We start from the raw sequence: 24,004 nt of genomic DNA, 5'->3' as shown, positions 1-24,004 counted from the left end.
ATTTCCCAGAAGATGTTTTACAGGTAGGAAAGCTTTTGAAAATATATAATATTTTGACCTTCGAGATAAGAGATTTGTTGTGAAACTAGTCCTTTTTATTACTAGGTGTCATTCAAAATAAAATAATACGTGTAGACATGTTGTAGCAATTTACTTGCTATTACTCAAATCTTACCCTCTAATTAGAAGGAGAAATATGAAGCCTCATCAGTGCGTAATTTAACAAGCTCGATGTCATGAAATTACCATATTTTATTCTTGCCTAGCACCAAAATTTGTGGGCATGGAGGAAAATGTTCGCTTCTAAAATACAAGATATGACTTACAACAAAAGAGTGCTTCAGAGCTGATACTACAGGTTCAGGCTAATCAAAGCCTTTGGACAAGTTCCAAAAGGCAGATTTAAAATATGAGTCAATCTCCAAATCCCATCTGCTTTGGGATGCAGTGGAAAAAGAAGTGGAAGTCATTTGGGGAGAGAGAAAACTATGAAAATCAGGACTTCTTAAGGCACTGATGGGAATGATAATGGAGCAGTGGGATAGTCAGGAAAAATTCTCAAGGGAATGAGAGTTTCACCTCCAGGTGGAGAAGCACACACCTATGAAAGTGGCAGAGGTCTCCCTACACTGGGATCCAGGTTCTTTTTGTTCCATCACCCCTCTATCTACCATATACTTTTATACTCATATTAGGGTAGGTTAGGGGCTTTACCCATTAACCTTAATATTAGAGTAGTGTAACAAAATCAAGATTATTTCTTATTCCTATCACAGCCCTGGCATGTTCTTGTTCAGGAAAACTTTTATGGGGTCATTTCATCTTATGGCTCTACCTTCCTCTAGGCCCTCGGGTCCTCTCCATTCAGCCAGCAGTTGGAAAGAGGACATAGGAAAAGCACATTCACATCTTAATTACTTTGGCTTAGAAATGGAAAAAAAAATCACTTCTCTTCACATCCCATTGGCCAGAACTCAATCACATATCTACATCCAGGTATAAAGGAGGCAGGGATACAGTCTAACCATGTGCCAGGAGGAAAAAGGAAAAGGTTTTAGTGAACATATAGTCTCTGCTACATTTTTTTCTCTCCTTCCCTCTCTCAGCTTTGCAAAAGCATATTTGCAGAATAGTTAAGAATGCAGAGTTAGGTATGCTTTAGAGTCAGCCTACCAGAATTCAAATGCAAGTTCTGAGTAGCAAGGTGATCTGGGAGAACTATATAAGTTTTCTGTGTTTACATTTCTGTAAAACAGGAATAATAGAAGCACTCATAGCATCACTGTGAATATCAAATAAATGAATGCCTGTAAAGAACTTAGAACATGCCTGTGACTCCGTTACTTCTCAGTATCAGTCAGACTTCTAGGTTGTAACTGAAATAATCTTGCTGACTTAAGTGAAAAGAAAATATATGAGGGGGCCAGGAAGGCTGCAAAAACAGGTTTAGAAAACAAGCCCCAGGGGCGCCTGGGTGGCTCAGTCGTTAAGCGTCTGCCTTCAGCTCAGAGCGTGATCCTGGAGTTCTGGGATCGAGCCCCACATCAGGCTCCTCTGCTGGAAGCCTGCTTCTCCCTCTCCCACTCCCCCTGCTTGTGTTCCCTCTCTCGTTGGCTGTCTCTCTCTCTGTCAGATAAATAAATGAAATCTTAAAAAAAAAAAAAAAAAAGAATAGAAAAAAAAAAAAAGTCCCAAACAAGCAACCTCTGGAGGGCCAGGCATCAGGAACCAGAACAGTTCTTCTTGTGGGAACAGGTCCATTCATGGATCCCCAGGCCACTTCTGCTGAGGTGATTTCCTCCAAATGCCACCACAGCCTGCAGCACTTACTCAAATTCCAAGTGCTACAGGAGACTGTCCAGTTGTCTACGAGGAGGTTAAATGCTTGCCCCTGAACTTAACAGAATGACAAGAAAGAGGGTTTGGACCCATTTGTTTTCTAGCTCTCAGGAGTGTACACAATGACACATTTCTAAAAGGGTAAAAAGTTTTAATAGTCATGGCAACTTGCCATGATTGAATAACATCCATTGTATGACCTATCTCCCCAACCTTCCACTCATCCATCTGTCCATCCATCCATCCATCCATCCATCCATCCATCCACACACCCAGCTATCCATCTACTCACCCATCCGGCTTCCATCCACCCAGCCACCCACACATCCATCTACCCATTCATCCATCCATCCACCAATCCATTCAGTCAGCCATCTATCTATGCACCCATGCAAAGATACATACATATTTGACAAACACACATCACCACATTTCAGTCACGTTTTTTATATCCAAATGCTCATAAACAATGAGTCTTTTGGAGGAAGCTTTTATGGATCTAATTCTCCCCAAGGCTTATGTCTCCCTGAGCAGTAGATGAAAAATATTGCAGCCTGAAAAGAATTGACTTGAAAGAATTAGGGCCCCTGCCTAAATGCCTAACATAGTGTAAAAGAGTGACTCCAGCCCCAGGGTGATTGGAATCTTATGTTTCATAAGACAAGATATTTATTACAATGACAGGACAAAATAGCCTTGGTCAAATCTTAAATCCAGGGTGCATCTAAAGCAAGAATGTCACTTTCAAATTGAAATCCAAAATATATATTATAAGCAAAGAGTATGTATGAATTCTGTTTAAAATCTCTTTACAGAACTGGATTAGGGTTGCCATTGATACCAAGCTTCTATTCTACCTGAGCTATATTCATGCTTTCAGCAGAGTTTAAGGCTTTCTTCTGGAGCTAATAACCTCATTTAATCTGTAATTCCTATGTTAGAACTGACGTACTCAAAATAAAAGAAAAATTTCATTATTTTCTTCAATGAAATTCTAAATTAGCCCTTGGGATTTCCAACTATGAAAGCCCCCACAAAAGATTCTGTATTTTAATAAAGTTAATAGTCTTGGCATTTTAATGCATGTTTTTGAGGAATTAAAATTCAGCCACCAAAATGTGCTGTAATGCAATTATAATAGACACCTTCTTGTGTCTGCCTCCCACTCCTTAATGGTTGGGTGCAAGGCACCATGCTAAGATATTTGCATAGATCAGCTCATTTAATCCTCCCAACAACCCATGATGTAGGCTTTAGTGTTTCCATTTTATATATGGGGAAATTGAGACTTGCAACATCAAAGAGCTTTCTCAACTTCACATACATAAAAATGATGAAACTAGAAATCATATTCAGGAGTCCGATTCTATAACCCATGTTTATTTATTTATTTTTTAATAATAATTTTTTATTATGTTATGTTAGTCACCATAGAGTACATCCTCAGTTTTTGATGTAGTGTTTCATGACTCTTTATTTGCGTATAACACCCAGTGCTCCATGCAATATGTGCCCTCCTTAATACCCATCGCCGGCCTATCCCAATCCCCCACCCTCTTCTCCTATAACCCATGTTTAACCACTATATAGCCTTGCAGATCCATTTACCTGTCTCTCTCATTCATGTTGGCTTATTGGCAGCCATGCTTGGTATATGTGACCCTGCCATTTTGATTACTATTATTAGGATTAAATACCTTACCCAAGAAGGACTAACTGAGGTAGTTCTGGAAATATGGAACTGAGATTTTAAAGACTGCTGTTTCATCTACGTTAACTTCAAAAACTGGATGAAATATAATCTGAGAAGTATTGGATGGACATATTTTCCACATGATGTGGGGCTGAGCAGCAGGAAAAATTGAATGGCAGAGGGCAGAAAAATTAAGAAGATATGCCAAGAGAAGTATTGCATATTTTTCAAACCATGTTTGAACTTGTTTAAACAGCATTTGGTGACACAGGGGCTTAATGACAACAGCAATAGTAACAGCAGTGTTGGAGACATACATCTCCTCCCACTTTTTTATAAATACAGTTATTTCAGTACTTAAGAAAACCTGTAGAATCTGATAAATAAGATAATACTACTGGAATATATACTCGTTATTTGCTTCACTATTATGCTGGTAATTGCCATTTTTTAGCACTTTACTTAACTCATGTTAGCAGTCCCAAGGGCATCTTATTTGTAGGTTATTTTTCTGAATAACCTCCTGGTACTTAACTCATTGTTTATTCTTAGGATTCCCTTTCCAAAAAATGCCTTTTTCTATTTTATAGAACTCTATAAATGTCCTCCTAATCTTTATAAATTAATTTAAGTATTATAAAGATACATATAGGAGCACCTGGGTGGCTCAGTCGGTTGGGCATCTTTCTTCAGCTGGGGTCATGATCCCAGGGTCATGAGATCAAGCCCTGCATCCAGCTCCCTGCTTAGTGGGGAGTCTGCTTCTCCTTCTCCCTCTACCCCTCCCTCCCCCCTCTTTGTGTTCTCTGGCTTGCTCTCTCTCTCTCAAATAAATTTTTTAAAAGATGCATATAAATACATATTATTATATTAATATATTATTAATTAGATATTTTTAATTAATTTATTATTATAAATATCATGTCAACCAAATGCTACCCATGCTTTCTTTGGCTTTCCAGTAGTTCAAATCCCTGATAAGCCCAGTGGCATTTCCTCCTTTGAGCTCAGAGATTTGCCTGTGTATCTACACTATGTATTTCCCAGTGTATTTAAGATGGCTGAAATTGTTTTCTGTTGCTTGCACCCCAAAGTGTCCTAATCCTGTGAGAAATGAGGGAGGGACCCAGTATTTATGAAATGTCTACTGCGTGCTAGAACATTTACGTAAATTTATTTGGTTAATTCTCATGACGTCCCTGGGAGTATTAAGTCCAAAGTGTTTAAATGATTTGAAGTAGTTAAGATTTCATTTCCGGTTTCCTGCATTCCAGAGCCCAAGCTCTTTCTCCTATATCATGCTGTAACTTACCTCAGAATTAAGAGGAAAAGAAAGAGAAAAAATTCAGAGATATGTCTCAGAAGCTGAACTTTGACTTTTGTGAATTTAGAGGATCTGAACATAATGCAATGACAGTGGCTGGCTTCTAAAATATAGCACTGCTCCTCTGGAGCGTTGAATTACAGGCGCCGATTTCTTTCTGATCCTGTGTACCCAGGGATCATAAAAGCTGACATGGTTGCCGTCATCACCTGCACAAAGCAGAACAAAGAACAAGGCCCATCCTTTGAAAAATGTAGGCAATGAACAAAGAGTGGGGAAGAGAGGACGGCACATGTGGAACTCCTGTGTGGAGACAGTTGCATGGATATGCTGGTGTTTGCTTCACTTTAGCTCTTTGACCACAAGGAAAGGACTCAGACCACGTTAAGAAGGGAACATTTACGGTCAGGGAGACAGAGATCTCAAAATAGAAACCCAAGTGTGAATGAGCCTGAGAGAAGGAAGCAGGGGAAGCCAAAGCACCTCGAGGTCTCAGCCCCCGACTTGTGAGGATGGTTCCCACCTGTGTTCCCTCTAGAAGCAGACCTCACTGCCCTCTGTCCCATCCTTGTGTGTTTTGGCTTCTCCTCTTCACTGCCAAGCTTCCTTGCCCGCTGCTCCATGTTTCTCTTTACCTTCACCTTGTTTCTCATGACTTTTGCTTTCTTGTTCTCTCCACATACTTGCTCCCAGCTTCTCCTGCACACTTGAGTTCATCAGGACCCCGCCTTCTCTGCATAGGCTCCTTCAGCTAGACCTGAGGCCATTAGCAACCTGGGGGGCCCATGCTTCCCAATCCAAAGTTCTGGAGCTAGAATTTGTTGATGCCTGAGCTCATCTTTACTTGGACAGATGTTTATTTGTTTGCTTATGGGTTCTTCTGCTCATCCCTGTCACACAGAGCTTTCCAGAGGGGATTGACTGCTGTGTTCATTCCTAATCTGAACTAGATAGTGTTTGTGTGTGTGTGTGTGTGTGTGTGTGTGTGTGTGTGTGTGTGTAGTGGTAGAGGACACACAGTGTAGAAATCATCATGGCCTAAGGCCATGTCTCATCAGTGACAGTGGCAGGAAAAGTTGTGGCAGGCCCAGGATGGATGCACTTAGTCTGGGTTTGACCTGTGAAATCTCTGTGTATCAATAAAATAATAACTAATATGTGCCAGCCTCTTCTATTGGCGTGCACTATCCTAAATGATTTACATACACAATCTCACATACTGCTATTAATAACTTTATGAAATAGGCCCCCATTTTGGAGCTTTCTCCCCATTTTAGAGTTGAAGAAATTGAGGCACAGACAACTTAACACTCTTCACTCCTGCAGAGCTTAGGAGCTATTAGGCACCACTCACCAAGTGGAACAGGGCAAAGTTCCTGCCTATCTTTGGTACTTCTGATCCCCGATAAGAGGGGAATTTTTTTCAAGCCCCTAACCAGACAAAAAGCAAAGTATAGAGGATGTTCTACAGTAAAACTGACATGGCAGTGCCCTCAACACAACAGTCAAGATCGAAATAAAGTTCCTGACTCTAAGGATAGTCTGGAGAAGGGTCTGCTTTCTGAACGGAAGTTGGAAAAGTGGACTCAGCAAAGTAATGGAGGTGTAGACTGACAAGACACTAAGTTCTCTTTCTTCCAACCTGGATCCTTGATTGTAAAAGGGAACAAGAAAGGCCAACTCCAATCCCACCTGATCTAAAGACATGATAAATTCTCAGATTATTGATGTCCTGCCTCGGAACTCTCATTTTCCTTATTTTGCGGTTAGCCCCCGAATACTATCGGCAAAGTAGGAATGGAAGAAATCATGGCGGGTCCAACATCTAGGCCACCTTGTGCTGGCTTCAACTGTGGCTGCAGCCGGGACCACGGCGACTGCCTGACATGTTAGCGACAGCAAGGCAGGCACACAGCCGAGGCCAAAAGCTGACATGCTTCTAGGGCTTTGTTGGGTCCCTGAGGCTGTGGCTGCAGTGTTCTCTTCCTTCAGGATCTCCAGCCTCTCTTTTGTCTTTGGAGGGCTGCTCCTGCACTCCCAGGAGGCTACAGGTCTCTGTACCTGCTCAAAGAGCATGATGTCTAGGTGAGTCCGCTGAGCCATCCCAGCGAAGGGAGGACAAACGCAGTGGGGAAACAAGCTGCCAAATGAACAGAAATAAAACACTGTGGTGTAAGGAGACTGCTGCAGTCACTGTGCATCCAGCTAGCTCTTCCTGACACAAACTGAAGCATCAAGGAGATGGCTTCCCTCTCATGCCTCAGCAAATGCCTCCTGTGGCAAATGGTGCAGTCTCCCATCCTTTGATCACAATCTGCTGATGGCTTTCGGGCTGCACCAAGGCCACCTTGATAAGGAATATGCAATTAGTCTCCAAATCCATCCTGCACCCTCCTGTCTTAACCTGCCAGCAAAGAGTTACTACTCCGTTTCTATCAGCTGCAATTCTTCTATCAGAGAAATGCCCAAGAGGCTTTTTTTTCCCTTTCTCTCAAACTTCAGAGTATTTTTTAAATGTGTTTGTGTGCATATATTTTCAAGGAACAAATTCCATGCAAAAGCAGGGTCACACGCCTTATTATATCTACATTGAATACCTGGCTATCAGTTATAGAATCAGAACATATGAAGACCTTAATTTTGAGCCACTGAGCATGTGTGTGAGTGTGTGTGTGTGTGTTTTATTAAGACTAAATTCTCTTTCTGAGCCACAGTATGTCTGTCTTTTAGAAAGGAACCATTGCGATCCAGTAAATTTGTCTTTTAGTTTTTGTTTGTTTGGGTTATTTTTACAGAATTTATTTATTTATTTATTTATTTAGAGAGAAAGAGAGCACAACTGAGGGGAACACAGGGGAAGAGGGAGAGTGAGGAAGAGAATTCCAAGCAGACTCCATGCTCCACATGGAGCCCATCGTGGGGCTCAGTCCCACAACCCCAAGATCATGACCTGAGCAAAAATCAAGAGTTGGTTGCCCAACTGACTGAGCCACCCAGGTGCCCCATGTTTTTGTTTTGTTTTTAATAGCGCAGTGGAATTCTCTTTGGAGGAAAATTTTATTTACTTAAAAAAAGACACCTCCATATCTTTTCTTCACTTAGTTTGGGGGTTCTCAGTCTCAGCATGTTGATAACTTTTGGTTGTGAGGGACCGTCTTGTACGTTGTAGGATATTTAACAGCATCCGGACCCTATCCCCTAGATGTCAGTTTAGCTTCTCCCCTCCCTCCTGCCCCTGCAACCCTGTGACAATGAAAAAATATCTCCAGACATTGCCAAATACTCCCAAGGAGGCAAAAGCACCCCAGTTGAGGCCCACTGACCTAAAATAAAGGCACAGGGCATTTACGTAGTGGGCTCTCAGTGAGTGGATTTAATTGTGAACGAACAAAAAGAGTGTTTCCCACTGCTCTTGAGGAAAAGGCATTGTATCTAAACTTTGCCTTTTGATGACCATGGTCTGGCCGAGCTTACCTGTCAGTTCAGATCTTGAATCCTGCGTCTTCTGCTCTCCTTGCTGCAGCCACACTCCCTTCTGCCATGGATTTAACACAAACTGATGCCTCTGTGTGTAATGACCTTCCCTCACCTTCTGTGCACAATCAGTCCTGTTTATCCTTCAGAGCTCACTCAAGTGGCACTTCCACAGAGAAATGACGGTAAGATCCGACCTTAATGGATCTCACCCTTTATTACAGCCAGTCTCCCTCCTTCATGCCCCTCCTTAGCTCTTATCTTGGCTGGATGTTCTCGTTTGCCTGTGGATTTTTGATCGATGTCTCTGCCCCATGAAGCCAAAGCTCCACGAGGGCTGGAACCAGGACCAAGAGTGTTTTGCTCTTTGAGTCTGGTTTTTACCCCATTATTATGGGCATCTAGCACAGCTCCTGAATCACCTTGAGGTGTGAAGTGCAGACTGTTTCCTAAAAGACTGACTATATCAAATATCCTACTTCCTTGTTTCTGTTGGTTAAGATGTTGATATAAAAAAGATGTCATTTTATTTTAAAAGGTTAGTTTAAACCAACCTCGGCTTAGGTGAGTCCTTTCCATTGATCCCTCAAAGATGTAGAAAATAGTGAGAATTTGCACAATGATCATTGGATTGGAAGCAGCTAAATCAGAAGGCAGCAGTGCAGTGGCTTTCAAACTTCAGCATCAGCATCACCTGAGGGCTTGTGGAACGAGGTCAAGCTGCTCAGCCCCACCTCCAGAGTTTCTCTCTGCAGAGCTGGGGTGCTGCCTGAACATGGGCATTGCTAACAAGATCCCGGGTGATGATGATAATGCTGGGCGGAGGACCGCATCTTGAGAACCACTGTTCTAGAACAAGCAGAACCCCGGAAAGCCTATGGGAGTCCAGGCTTCATTAGTGGTGCTTTTCAAAATCAAACGAACACACACAAACAATCCAAAAAAAACCCCAAAAAACTTCTAATAATCATTTTACTGGACATTGAAATTCAGAATGGTTAGATGATTAGCCAGGACCACACAGTTAGCTAGTAAGCATTGGAGCCAAGACACAGATCCATTTCTGATTGCAAAGCCTGAGTTTTTTATTCTCCTGCCCATGTGTGTCTAAGTTGCCTACTGGTAAAAATTGCCCAAGGCAGTTCAGCAGGTGAGTCTCCTGATAAAGCAGGTTTGGGAAACACCGCACTGGCTTTATTTCCTGCCTCCCACTCAGAGATACAGTTCTGTGCCTGGGACTTCCCCAGCCCATCTCCTTCCGGAGCCACCCCCAGGCTGTTCCCTCTCCCAACTGTGTCACAATGCAACCAACTTGGTACTTCTTCAGCTGGGATCCCTCCAGAGATAAGCAGCAGTGTGCGGGAGTTATGCAAAGTTGCAAGGTAAAAAGAGCCTTTAAAAATTTTTTTAGCATCAATTTGTATTCCTTGGTGAGCAATTTAAGACATTAAAAACAGAGCTGTTATATACTTGTAACAGTGTGTGTATGTGTGTGTGTGTGTGTGTGTGTGTGCGCGCGTGTGTGTGTACACTTGAGGGGAGCTAATTATTCCCTATCATATAATCCTCCTTTTCTGCTGTTGGGGTAATTTGGTGACAAATTTGAAATGCTTCCTGGCTCAGTACATAAGAAGATTCTAAGAAGCATCCAGGGGAACAGTGAGGACACCCAAGGAGATCTCATTCTCTATCAGGGGCTTGAAGGCCACTTTCTTTCTGAAAGGCAGATGAAAAGGTAAGCCAGATATAGTACCTAATTTCAAAAACTTACAATCCAGTGGGGCTTGAGTTGCCAGATAAAGTACAAGACATCTAGTAAAGTTTGAATGTCAGAATGGTATATCCCATGTAAGACTTAGATACAGTGTTACTAAAAAGATTATTTATCGTTTATCTGAAATGCAAACTTAACTAGACGTCCTACTTCCCTCCAACCCCTAAATCTCACAATCCTAAGTAGGGTAATAAAGCAAGTACTCATGCGATTATAACACAATTCCAGTACTGTTTGGATGATGAGCATTACTTCAATGGAACTACAAAAGAAATAGTTTCAGAGGAAACAGAAGGCACATCTGGTTGAGAAACTAAGAGGAGATGATGTAGGAGGTGGGATTGGAGTTGAGCCTTGAAGGATAAGCAAGGTTTGGAAGAAGCCAGACATGGAAGGATGCTCCACGCAGGAGGAAGATGTGAGAAGACAGGAAAATATAGAGCACATTTAGTTCCCAGAGTATGGAGTTTGTTTCAAGGACATAAAGCTGCAAAGGGGGTGATGAAGCCAGAGTATGGAAACCACAATCAGCTAAGGCGTGCAAGATTAATCAGTTACATAGCTTCCAGAAAAACTCTGATGATCTCATAGGATCTGGGCTTCAAGGAAGGTTAATCTGACAGAAGTCTGGAGAATGGACTAGAAAGGGAAGATCAGAAGATTCTTCCCATGGTTCATGTCAGTTTTTTTTTTTTATTTCTGTGGGTCACAGCTTTTTAGTGGGTGGTAAAATCAATTTAAGTGGTCATGACCAGCACTGTTAGAGAATGAAGCAGAAAAAAAAACCATATTAAGAAATATCAGTGTAGGGGCGCCTGGGTGGCTCAATTGTTAAGTGTCTGCCTTTGGCTCAGGGCGTGATCCCGGCGTTCTGGATGGAGCCCCACATGAGGCTCCTCTGCTGGGAGCCTCCTTCTTCCTCTCCCACTCCCCCTGCTTGTGTTCCCTCTCTCGCTGGCTGTCTCTATCTCTGTCAAATAAATAAATCAATAAATCTTAAAAAAAAAAAAAAAGAAATATCAGTGTATATTAGCAATCATCACATTTAAGTGTTGCTTTAATAAGTACTTGTTTGGGGGGGGTGTGTCTTATGGGTCATGATGTAAAGTGTGCTTCTTACAGAGTCACAGTCGAAAATGATTAAAGGCCATTGTTCTATGCAGAGGATGGATCAGTTAATTTGTTTGTCTTAAGTAAAGATTCCTGTCGTCTCAGGAATCCCTTCTCTCCCAGTGACTTTGGCAGGGGCAGTTCAGTGTGCAGTATGATCCCTAGCTCAGACCAGTGTGAACATCTGACCCAAGAGGAACCCATGCAGACTTGAGCTGAGCCAATCATCCCAGCCTCAGGACAGGTTTTAAGAGACAAAGTCTGCATTTACTGGGAACCATGGGCTGCCGCCATAAGAGCATGTCATCTGGTAGTGCTGGCCACATTGGGCCACTGGTGAATTAATCAACAAGTCAAGAGGGAGAGATGTGAGTGTGAGAGGGACCACCTGTTACCTGAGAGAGAGAGATAGAACCCAATGAAGTCATTGATGGACAAAGCAAGTAATTTTGCATTCCAGATTTCCACTTCTAGTCCCTATGTGGCCAGACTGTTATTTCTGAACCTTGGAGGTCTGTGAGATTGCCTGTTGTATCTGTGTGTTTCTGTTTGCAGCAAATTTCCCTTTTTCTCAAGAAAGCTGGAGCAGGTCCAGTTCCTTGTTACTAACTGGTCTCTCACTCAAGCAAACTATTTGGACAGTGATGATGTTGATATGTAAATATTTATTGTGAAAGTACGGAAGGAGGTGTTCAAAATCACTAAGAGGACCTGACAGCTGAATAGTAGTAGTAATTATTAATTATTATCATGTAATTATTAATTAGTTAATAATTATAATATATAAAAACTAATGGTTACTCAATATAATTAATAACTTCCTCTTCTTCTTCCTCTTCTTCTTCTTCTTCTCCTCCTCCTCCTCCCCCTCCTCCTCCTCCTCCTCCTCCTCCTCCTCCTTCTTCTTCTTCTTCTTCTTCTTCTTCTTCTTCTTATATTATTTATTAGTGCCTCTGTGTGCCCAGAAATTGTAGGATCAATTATCCACTGGTTTTGGCCACCATGAATGTGAATCCTCACCAGCACTCTATAAGTTCTGTACTTTTTACAAATTAGAAGTTGAGTCTCCAAGAGATTGGGTCACCTTACTAGTAAGTGAAACCAGGGTTTCGCCCAGACTCATTATCCTCTATTCCTAGTGCTTTATATCTCTTGATAAGGCCAGCAGAGGACAAAGCTAAAATGATCAGATGCCCAGGCTCGGTGACTATGAAAGTAGTCCAAATTCTAGCTGTGTGGATTTTTCCTTTCTGCCTTGAACTTACATTCTGACAACAGTCAATCAATCTTGCAGTAAAAGACTGTATCCATACAAATCCCAATGAAATGGAAATGACTATTATCTCAGTAAGCGGATCAATAGTCAAACCACAAAATTCAGTTTTACAAATATATATATATATATATATATATATATATATATATATATATATATATATATGTCTTCTTTAGAAGTGATTTGTCTTCTCTGATTGCTGGTTTCAGTTCTACACTGACTCCATGTTGAAGATTAACAAGGTGGTGCATAATAGCTCCACCCTTCCTCCTTAAGTATTCCCTTGGTAGGGTTAGTACTGGGCCCATCCCCCGCCCCTTCCATTTTTGATGGCAAATAAGAGAGGACCCGCAGCTGCTGTGTACTATTTTCCTGCTCCAAACCTTTAACAGCTCTATTTCCTTCAAGATATAATCCATGTCCCTAGTAGGATAGTCAGGTCCCTCCAGAGCTGAAAACTGACCTAAAATGTAAGCCCTCCAAGCTTACATGGCACTGCTCATTCATACATTCAGGCATGTATGTTTATGTGTAAGTATTTGTTATGTTATATGTTACTGTGTTCCTACCATGCGGCATCCCTATTCTAACCATTAGGCTTTCAAAAACTAATCATAATAATGAAAATGACAACTAATATTTATTAACTGCCTAACACAGCCCAACACAGGCTAAGCAATTTACTTGCACTTATCAATTTTATGTTTATCGTAAGTAGAGGAGGTGCGTACTATTATCATCCATTTTACAATTGAGGAAACCAAAACTTAAAGGGGATGTTGATCTTCCTTGGGGCCCTACAGCTAATAAATGGTAGAGTCAAGATTCAAGCCCAGATCTTTCTAACTCCAGAATCTAAGTATTGAGCTATTGTTCCCACGGCATCTCCAGAATGAGATTTACACAGTTCCTGTCCACAAGCATCTCACTCTCCAGAAGGAGAAATAGATGGGCAATTATAATTAAATGCAAATGGAGAGTATCATGATGGAAGTACGGAAAGAATGGTGCCAATCTTGTCAAATTGGTTTAGTGGTTCCTCCCCAAGGACCAGCAGCAAATTCCTACCCTCTGCCTTTGCTCACTGAATTTCCCCTGCCTAGAATCCCCACCATCTTCTCTCAATTTGTCGAATCACACTGCTACTTTAAGGCATACATGCTTCTTTGAATCTTCTCTGACCCTTGACAGATGTGGCTTACCAAACATGAAGCTTGTTCCTGCCCAGCCTGGATTTACGTGAGAGTTCTTCTCAGCATACCCTTCAGAACATCTGTTATTAATTAATTAGAGATGGTATATAAGATAAATAGATTTTGTCTCTCAAAGCCAGTCTACCTCCATTCATTTTATGAATGAGGAAGTTGAAGCTGGAATAACTGGCCTGAGGTCATGTGGTGAGTCAGAGACAGATGTGGGTTTAAAAACCAGGTATCCTCCCTCCCAATCCTGGACTCTTCCTTCCTGCCCCACACCCTCCCCATTCTTGGCTGACCCATGTGGTCTCTTGCCAATCACAAGAAATGATGATAAATAAAGTTCAAGTATGTAGAGAGGAAGAAGGGAAGTAAAATGCCAATTACTCAGTCCCGACAGACTGGGTGCCTACTTGCAAGCTGCATCGGGCTACACCTACGGAAAGTGTCTTTAATTAGAGATGGATCCTGATGAAAGGTTGGCAGTGTCTCTGAAACTCTTGTTTGTGTTTAAGTGCACAGAACACTATGCATTTATATCATTTCCACACCGTATTTGAATTGAGGAATATTCAATATTTATTCTTTGTCAGTTACTGAATAACATGCTGCTCAAATTTTCTATTTACTAACACAACTCATTTGTTTAGTTCATGGCTGCATTTCCAGTTGGATGTTTGAAATATAGCTTACAGCACACTCTTAGGTATTTAATAAGAATTTAAACTTACAAACAGAGGCATAGGAATTCTATACCTATAAGATAAAGTACAGGCCTCCTCATGGGCATTTAATTCTAAGATGTAGCAAGAAGGACCTTTAGAACCAAGAAGATTGGAGTTTGCACCAAAATTCTGTTCTTGCTACTGGTGTGACCCTGGGGCAGGTTAATTAACCTCTCTGATCCTGGTTCCTCATCTCTCTTCAGAGATGCAAGATTGGTGAAAGTTGAGAAAGGCTATATCGTGTCTGACATTTCTATCTTCTTGCTAAAAGTAGTATCTTTTTGTCTTCTTATGTTAAGGTAATGATAGCCAATAGTTAGTAAGCATTTTCTACATTCCAGGCCATATGGGCTTCTTCATGTGGTCACTGTTCATGTGTTAATTTAGGTTTCCTCACTGTGCAAGTGCCTGTGTCCCAAAGGCAAGCATCCTGGGACCTGGCCTGGGCGTCACATAGTATCATTCTGCTACAGTCTGTTGGTTGGAGCCGTCACAAACCCATCCAGGTACAAAGGGAGAGAAATAGGCTTCATATTGGATAGACAGTGACAAAGTTCTGGAAAAACATGTGGGACTAGAAATATTGCTGGGACCGTTATGGAAAAATACAATCTCACAGAGTATATATGCCATGAGGACAAGAAATTATGCATGTTTTTTTCCCTATTTGGTTCCCTTGTCTCAGGGAAAACTGACTCACAGAAGTGCCCAGGGAATTTTTGTTGAATAAATGAACAAATGGCAGTTTGTAAGACCTGCGACTTGTCTAATGCCTTATTTTATGGAAGATGAAGCTGAGACCCACTGAAGAGAACGAATCTGCGCAAAGGCAAAGCTGGGACAGGACCCGAGATTTCTGCTTCCAGCCTCATGTTCTCTCCACACCCAAAAATCTGCCTTTCTTGGATGAAGTTTCTGGGAAAATCTGAGAGTAAAAACCACATCATGATTCAGTGTCTAGCGATAATGACCAATTTTGGAGCTCGTGGAGAGTTCCTGGAAGTAACAACCATTCTCCCAACAAAATATCAGTACTATAAATTGCTACTTGTTAAGAAACTTGTGGGAGTGCACCATATTCATAGAAATAGCTGGAAACTGAGAGAACGATTATCACAGAATTGATCGCCCATGGCTCAATCCAGTGAGATTCAGATTGTCCTATGTTGTGAGATGCCAGTGAACCAAATGCTGTGATATTTTGGAGGGACCACTGATTGCCTTCTGAATAAGATTTCAAGCAATTTGAGCCAAAGAGCAATCCTGCATGGGGCTCCTAATGGAATTTTATGCAGCTCGTGTGCAGTGTATGTTCAGAAAGTAACTGCTAGGCTGGTAGCAATGTTTTTGTGTTGTGGTTTAAGACTGCACAATACTTATGTCATGCAATTAAACCAGTTTATTAGCAGGTTAATATTAGGTGACACTGTTAAATATCATCTAGAGCTGAAAGAGAATAAATAAAAAATCAGACTAAAGCCTGCAACAGTTTCCACTTAGAATATTGATAAGATGAAAGGTAAACAAGACAAAATCTTGAACAGTGGGTAAACACATCAACTCTGCCACTGAGTTTCTGGACTCACATAGCCCCCTCCGTTATTAACTGTATGACCCTATGCTCTCTGTCCCACATTTACTGTAATGGAGATAACCGTAGCATAGATCCATGACATTATTTTAAGATCGTGAAAATTAACAAACACGAAACATTTAGGACAGTGCTTGGAACCTAAAAATTGCTATATTAAATGTTTGTTGGGATTATTATTATGCACGGGATTCATCCATCTAAACATTTGATCATCTCCCACCAAACAACTGATGGCATCACCAGCCACTGAGTAGCAGGTGGTAGAGCTGAGATACGAACTCCAAAGTCCTGCACCCAACCTCGATGCCCTGACATCCTCTACTAAGAAGATTCTTTTTCCTTCCTGGGAGCTGCATCTGCAGTTAACATTCATTAAAAAAACTACCTATAATCTGGTCTGATTGACCATTTTCCTATTGACACTGGAAACAAAGATGAACTTCCAAGACCCAGTGTCTGAGGTTCACTGAGCTTTTCCCTAAAATGAGGCTGTGGGGACCAGGACAAAAGGAAGCAGCCCAGTGGATGCCCAACACTGGAAGAATTAAAGCTTGGTGGGAAGTATGGACCATCTGCCTCTCCTTAAAAAAGGAGAAGTCTTATTACTTCTGCTTCCATGTCTTGGAGTTGGCTGGGTTAGTAATGATTTCTTCTCTGTTTGCCCCATTCTCTCCATCTAGATGGACAGACAGAGGGCACACTTGTCTTGACTACTTTGCTAAGTCCTTTTTCATACAGGGTAGCTGTTGAGAGTCTAAGTGTAACTTCTTGCCTCTTCCTACAGAATCACTTCCAGAGCAAGGAGAGAGGGACATCAAAACTTGATGCTGACTCAGCAGAAATCTGAGTTGGCAGATCCATATACCTTTATGCAAAATTTTATTCAGCTCTCTTACCTGCTAAGTATCCCATTGTATTCTCATAACAACCTTATGAAGTAGGTACTATTACTATACCCATTTCATAGATGAGGAAACAATGGCTTCAAGAAGTTAAGTAACTTGCCTAAAGTAGTATTGGAGGAACAAAACCGAGATTCAGACTGAGATCTGCGCATCTTTAAAGCTCGTGTTATGAAGATTTGGGTGAAACTGTGCCCATAATCCATAATTCTGATTGTGGCCTGCAGTATCCTGGATGCTCTGGCCCCCACTTGCCTCTGTGAACTCTTCTCTTTCCCTCATGCCATCCCAGGCACACCCTAGCTTCCTCATTATTACTTGAAGATACACCATTTCTTTAGCTGTTCTCCCCGTTTAGAACATTTGTCCCCCAAATGTTCAACATAAACCCTCAACTTAAGGTTTTATTCACATTTCATCTTTTCAGTGAGAGTCATTTTGACCTGTTCAAAACTACACACTGCCTCCCTGTCCTCCAACCACCCTGAGCTCCTTAGCTAGCGCAACTTTTTCCTCTTCTCCAAACACTTATAATTGTCTTACATACTATATTATTTACTTATTTTCAGGTTTAATATTTCCCTTTTTCTCTCACTAAAATGTAAGCCCCATGGAGTGTGGGGTCCTTATTTAGTTCACTGATGTATCGTAAGCGTCAATAACAGGCACATAGTAGGTGCCTAATAAATACTTGCCAAATGGGAATGAATAGCCCTTCCATACTTGCACATTTGCCTTTATTCACCCTTCCTCTCTTCTCCCTTCTTATCCTTAGAAGTTTTCACATGTCCCAATTATGTGCCACAAAAATCTTACTAATATCTCTGAGTATATATTTGGGACATTCTATTTACATTATATGTAGAATTTTCCTTCCCAATCTCTCAGGCTAACTTCTTTCCTTTCTTCTGTCTTTCTTTCCTTCCTTCATCCCTTTGTTCTAAGATTTCATGAGCTACCTGCCATATGCCTGGCACTGTCTCACTTCCTGGGGATGAGATGATGAATATTTTACAATCCTTGACCTCTAGGAGATTACTTACTGTCTTCGGTCAGACTCATCAGAAGGAGACCCCAAGACCGGGATTCATTTTTAGTAATTTATTTGGTGCTCTTGGAGAAATTAGTGAAGGATGGGGTAGAAGCCAATCAAAGGTGCCATTGCAGGCAGAATCTCAACCCCAGACTGGTCCTGTCAGTCTGAACTCTAAATTATTTTTCATCATTTGCCCTACTGGAGGCAGGAGAGCTAGGCTTTCATGCTCCGCATCAGGCAGTCCTGGGCAAAAGGGTGCCCTGGGGTTGACATAATCCCCCAAACACTTCTATCTCTCTACCTAAGGCAGATGTGCTGGTTCCAGGCCAAAGAGAGCTGCGGGTGCTGGTTCACACAGCAGACAGGGGAGGGGGTGCAGGCAAAGGGGATTCTAGGGGGATCTGCGGGAGTACAGACAGTGTCCATTCCACTTAGTTATCTTTAACATTCAGTTTGGACTTGATTGCTTTCCATTTGGTTCTTTATACTGTCTCCTCCAACCTACTCCACACCCACTCTTTTCTTCCAGATTTCTTCTTTCCTCCCTATAGATACATTTATTGAGTACCTATAATGCACTAAGCACTGTGCCAGGGGCTGAACATCAGCCCTGAACTCGTGGAGTCTATATCCTGCTGCTGTTTACCAAGCCGTGCCATGTATCTTTACCACATGAATATCTGTAGCCAAAACCACCTCCACTCAGCATTTATTCTGTTGGATACTTCAGCCAATTAAAGAATGTTCCACTATCTTGCCCTAAAATATATTTTATCTCATATTCTTAGGTTGTCAGCGTCTATTAGACTGCTTAGAACGCCCTCTAGTTTTGTGTCACCTATGGGTTCATACAGTAACAAGTCATTGACAAAATGTCAACAGAATCATCCTAAAGTCATGTATCTACACATGGACTTCTTGGCACAGATGCGATTAAACAGCACTCCTGGAACCATGTGCTTAACCGACTCCACTTCTCTGTATATTGCTCTGTCCATTGTTTCCTTTCCTTTTTTCTGAATTTCATGACAAGTTTTATCACATTCATTTGATACGTTCCCAACATGCTTTATCTATAATAGTCCCCTGACTCCAGGCTGGTGGTTTTCATAGAATTTCTTGGGATTTTCCCCTTTTTAATCTATACTGTAAATCATGTCCAAATTAATCTTCTTGGAATTTAATATTTTATTAATTTATTCCTAATGCCACCTATCATTTCTTTCTTTTTCCTATGTCTTCAATCCAATTAGACGATAATGACACTGTGCTTAAAAGTAATATTTCTATTTCAATGAAAGTAGGCAACTGCTATGATTTTTTTTTTTGCCCAAACATCTTGAAAATGTACTGTTTGACAAGAAAGACAAATATCTCTCACAAACTGTATACTTACCCTTTCATTGTCTTTTTATTATAAGCTATTTAAACAATTAGGAGGACAGTGGTGATCCCAGGAGCAAATAACATCATCTAGCAGGTTGAGATATTCTCTTATGGCACATGGTGGGAAAATAGGTAGATGCAGCTATTTTGAAAAGAGAACATTTAGAACATTTTGAAAAGATAAATGACTCTCAGGGAAAGCTAAACAACCCTCTTAGAGTGGTGTTAAGACCTTACAAAATAACCAATAACCATTTCCCAGAGCATAATGTTTATAATAACAGTACACCTACCATTAAGTGAATACTTATTTATAAGTCAGTCACTATGCTAAAGGTTCTACATCTATCCATTTACTTAGTCTTCACCTCTCTATGAAGTAGTTACTGTTGTAATCTCAATTTCAGAGATGAGAACTCTGAAGCTCAGAACTATTGAGAAATGTACAAGGTGACCCAATTAGCACGGGGCAGGATGAGATTCAAAATGAAGCTGTCTGATGCTACTGCCTGCTGTCTGAATGCTTGGCTATATTGACCCCATATATTTTTCCTAAATGGCAGAGGGTTGGAAAGATAAATTAATTATTAATTTCCTAGACTGCTCCCATTTTTAAAGAAAAAGGAAAAAAGATAAAATTTCGCATCTTTATCCTTAAAGAACTATATTATATCAGCTATTTATTGCCCCAATAATGCAGAGTCATACTCCAAAACTTCACTGCTATACAATAATTAACATTTGTTTGCACTCATAAGTCTATAGTTAGTGGATCTGCTGATCTGGGCTAAGCCCAGCTGATCTAAACTGGATTTACTCCTGTCTGTGGTCTGCTGGTGAGTTAGGTAGGGGCTGCCTGGTATGGAATGGCCTCTCCTCTATGTGATCTCTCCTCCTCTGGCCAGCTAGACTGAGCTCTTTCTCAAGGCAAGTTAAGAGTCTAAAGAGGCAGTGGAAACTGCCTCAAGCAGTTCTGATTGACAGCAAACTGTCTTAAAGAACCCAAACTCAGAAACTTAGTTTGCCATATACTATTGGCCAAAGCAAGCTACACGATAGCCCATATTCACTCACAATTCTGAGACAGTTGAAGGGTTTGAAAAGAATGCCATCTTCAAACTCTAGCACCCTCAGAATGACTATGAACAACAGAGAGACTATCAAATCCCAAACTATTTAAATAATACAAGATGTGAATAAGAGGCTGAAACCAAGACAGCCTTGAGATCAAGGTGAGGGAGCTAAACAGGACTCCCTCTCTTGGTGAGAGATGCTGCAAAGTCACATTGCAAAGGCAATAGGTTGAAGGAGGCTGTGAATGCAGGTCAAAAATACAATAAACCCCCCCATAAATTCTTTTTTTTTTTTTCATATATATCTTCTTCCTGGCATGCAAGGCCTTCAAGACTGTTTTCACCATGTTAATCTGATGTTATTTGCCTTTATGCTCTGACATGAGCCTTCTACCATGGCTAGCTCAGGCTCTGGCCTTTGCCTCTGTAATTTTGGATGTCAGCTCCTAGAAGCAGTGTTGTTCTCTTCCTTCTCACCTGTTCTAGCCCCACCCATCTTTCCAGTCTTGTCTCAAGTATTACCACTACCCTGTAGCTATCCCAGACTTCTTCTGAGCCCTCCCTGCCTTGAATACTTACTAACACTGTGTAATACTAAAACTCATTCAAGTCAAGTATGTTTCTGAATCTAAGAGTTAAATAAATGTTAGGTACAATCTGAAAAAAATTTTTAAGTGCACTGGCCACACCTAGAACATTGCAGAGAAGGAAGACCACAGAAGGAAGCAGTATATAATACTTTGGCAAAGTCTCACAGTCAGAACAACCTGGGTTGGAATCCCTGCTCACCTATTTACAGTCTGTGTGACTTTGGACAAGCTACTCAAACTCTCTGAACCTAAAATGTGTGATCTGTTAGATAAAATACTGTACCTTAGAGTTTTCTAGCACTCAGCAAAGTGCCCGGTATCTAGTGCTCAGTAAATGTTGGCTATAGCTATAACGATCACAACTAATCATATCCCCTTATATCAATACTTTATTCATTTTCTACCTTTCCTCCAAAAACCTTTGGCTGGAGGAGGTAAGTCAAATTCACCAAGCCGTTCATTAGCCTCTTTATTTTGACTCTCCTGGTGAGTTATACTAGAAAGACCCTCTGCTTCTATGATTAAAGTGTTATTCAAAAATGTCAAGATTTACTACTTGGAATTGGGGGAAATCAAATCAGTTTTTGTGGTATTATATTTAGTCATCTTGGCTTGTTTAATCACATTTAATTGGGCTCTAAATGACAGTTTAACCTTAGCTATTTGACAGTATTAATCATGGTGATTGATCATCTCCTGAGACTCAAGTCTTCCATGAGCTCCTAATATGAGCAGCTTCTTTCTGGGCTAATCTGTATCTCTCCAAAAGATTGCCACCTACAGATAATTAGAAGCACATCAGTGTTCTGAACCAAAAGAATTTATTAAAAACTTTACAATGTGCAATATGTTTAGCTTAAGCCCAGGAAAGAACAAAATTGTACGTAGAATTTCTCATCAGCTTGAACAGGATTGTATGCTCAGCAGGGCCAAGAGCCATGATATTATCAACAAATATATATGCTCAACAACAGCACAGTACCTGGCATGCAGTACACCATCAAGCAATAGGTGTGGAATGAGTAAATGAATGAATGAATTAGAGTATAATAAAACCCAAAGTTTCTAATGAGAACAATATTTCAGGTTTTAAGCCACTCTGAATCCATTAAGGATCAAGGCAGGATATTAATAAATTTACTAAAATCCCTAGTTTACCAGTCTAGTGGCTCACTTAAGAAAAGGAAATCAGATTAGATTACAAACAATTACCTTAACAATCTTCCCCTAGGGATTTCCCCTCTTTTAATCTATACTCCAGGTTGTCTCCAAATTAATCTTCCTGAAATTTAATCTTTTATTCATTTATTTCTAATACCACCAATCATTTCTTTCTCTTTCCTACTTCTCCAACTCATTCATCAAATATTTCAATTAGACAATAATACCTTCTATGTAAGGATAATATTTCCATTTTAGTGGGAGTAGATAACCGTTGTGATTTCCATACCCACTGCAGGAATGTCTTAAATATAGTGTTTGACAAGAAAGACCAATGTTCCTCACAAACTCTATATTTACCCTTTCATTCTCTTTTTATTACAAGCTATTCAAACACTGAGGAGAATGGTGATCCCAGGAGTAAATAGCATCATCCAGCAGGTTGAGATTCTCCTGTGGGATGTGGCAAGAAACAGGTAGGTGCAGCTGTTTTGAAAATAAAACATTCAGACTAAGATAACGGACTCTCATGGAAACCTAAACTTTTATACACCCCTTTTAGAGTAGCTTATTCTATTAAGACCTTATGAAGGAGTGCCTGAGTGGTTCATTTGGTTAAGTGGCCAACTCTTGATTTTGGCTCAGGTCATGATCTCATGATCTTGTGGAGCTCCATCTCAGGCTCCACGTTCAGCGGGGAGTCTGCTTGAGGATTCTTGCCCTCTGCTCCTCCCCCTGCTCTCTCTCTCTCTCAAAGAAATAAATAAATCTTTAAAAAATAAAAGACCTTATGAAATAACTAGTAATCATTTCCCAGAGCATAATGTTTATAATAATGGTAATAATAACACCTGCCTTTTAGTGAATACTTATTTGTATGTCAGTCACTGTGTGAAACGTTCTACACCTAACTTTTTTTTTTTTAAAGATTTTATTTATCTATTTGACAGAGATAGAAACAGCCAGCGAGAGAGGGAACACAAGCAGGGGGAGTGGGAGAGGAAGAAGCAGGCTCATAGCAGAGGAGCCTGATGTGGGGCTCGATCCCATAACGCCAGGATCACGCCCTGAGCCGAAGGCAGACGCTTAACTGCTGTGCCACCCAGGCGCCCCATACACCTAACCTTTTTTAAGTCTTCACCTCTATGAAGTAGTTACCATTGTAATCTCTGTTTCAAAGATGAGGAACCTGAAGCTCAGAAATGTTGAGTAATTTGCCCAAGCTGACCCACATAGTAAGCATCAGAGTGGGATTCAAAAAGTAGCTGTGTGACACTATTTTCTGCATTCTTAATCCCTGGCTTTATTGACCTCATACATTTTCTCTAAATAGAAGAGGGCCAGAAAAAAGAAATAGCATGAATATTTCAATATTTCTTCTTCAATTTATTCTGTAAGTATGGAAAACCATGGCACTAGACACTGTTGATCACTCTAATCACTAGATTGATGAGTGTTGACAGAGAAGAAAAGGAGTAAATGCAAAAATTTTTAGCACTGAAGTTGTATCATGTACTGTGCTAAGTGCTTTCCATAGTTATTTCTTTAATTAACACACCAGCACTGCCCCAATACAGTGCCTGCCACAGAATAATTACCACTAAGTATATGTTGAATCAAATAGCCAAACTAATACCTTAAAACAGGAAGCATCAAGTGACAGATCTGAAGTGGGGGAGGGGGTGACAAAAGAGTCCTCTCTGTTACTTTCCACAAAATTTTTAGTGAATTGGCCTCCTGATCTGCAAAGCTGTGAAAATATTCTTCATAAACATGGATCGTTAGAGGGAAAAACAATAATGTGAAAATGTGAATGTATTTTTTAGACTATAAATATAGCTTATGTTTATG

At 40.7% G+C, this 24,004-nt stretch overlaps 1 protein-coding gene across 1 annotated transcript in view; it reads left to right on the top strand.

Moving 5' to 3' along the window:
* The window catches only part of CADPS (calcium dependent secretion activator), a 793,408-nt gene that overhangs the window by 291,367 nt on the left and 478,037 nt on the right, over positions 1-24,004 (top strand). The window contains exon 7 of the mRNA XM_057311862.1: positions 22,539-22,629. The gene's annotated coding sequence lies outside the window, so the exon portion shown is untranslated. The remainder of the gene's footprint in view (positions 1-22,538; positions 22,630-24,004) is intronic.

Source organism: Ursus arctos, unplaced genomic scaffold (assembly GCF_023065955.2).
Source record: "Ursus arctos isolate Adak ecotype North America unplaced genomic scaffold, UrsArc2.0 scaffold_14, whole genome shotgun sequence".
NCBI lineage: Eukaryota > Metazoa > Chordata > Mammalia > Carnivora > Ursidae > Ursus > Ursus arctos.
The sequence above is the reverse complement of the archived record's forward strand: the minus strand, read 5'-3'. Positions and strand labels throughout refer to the sequence as shown.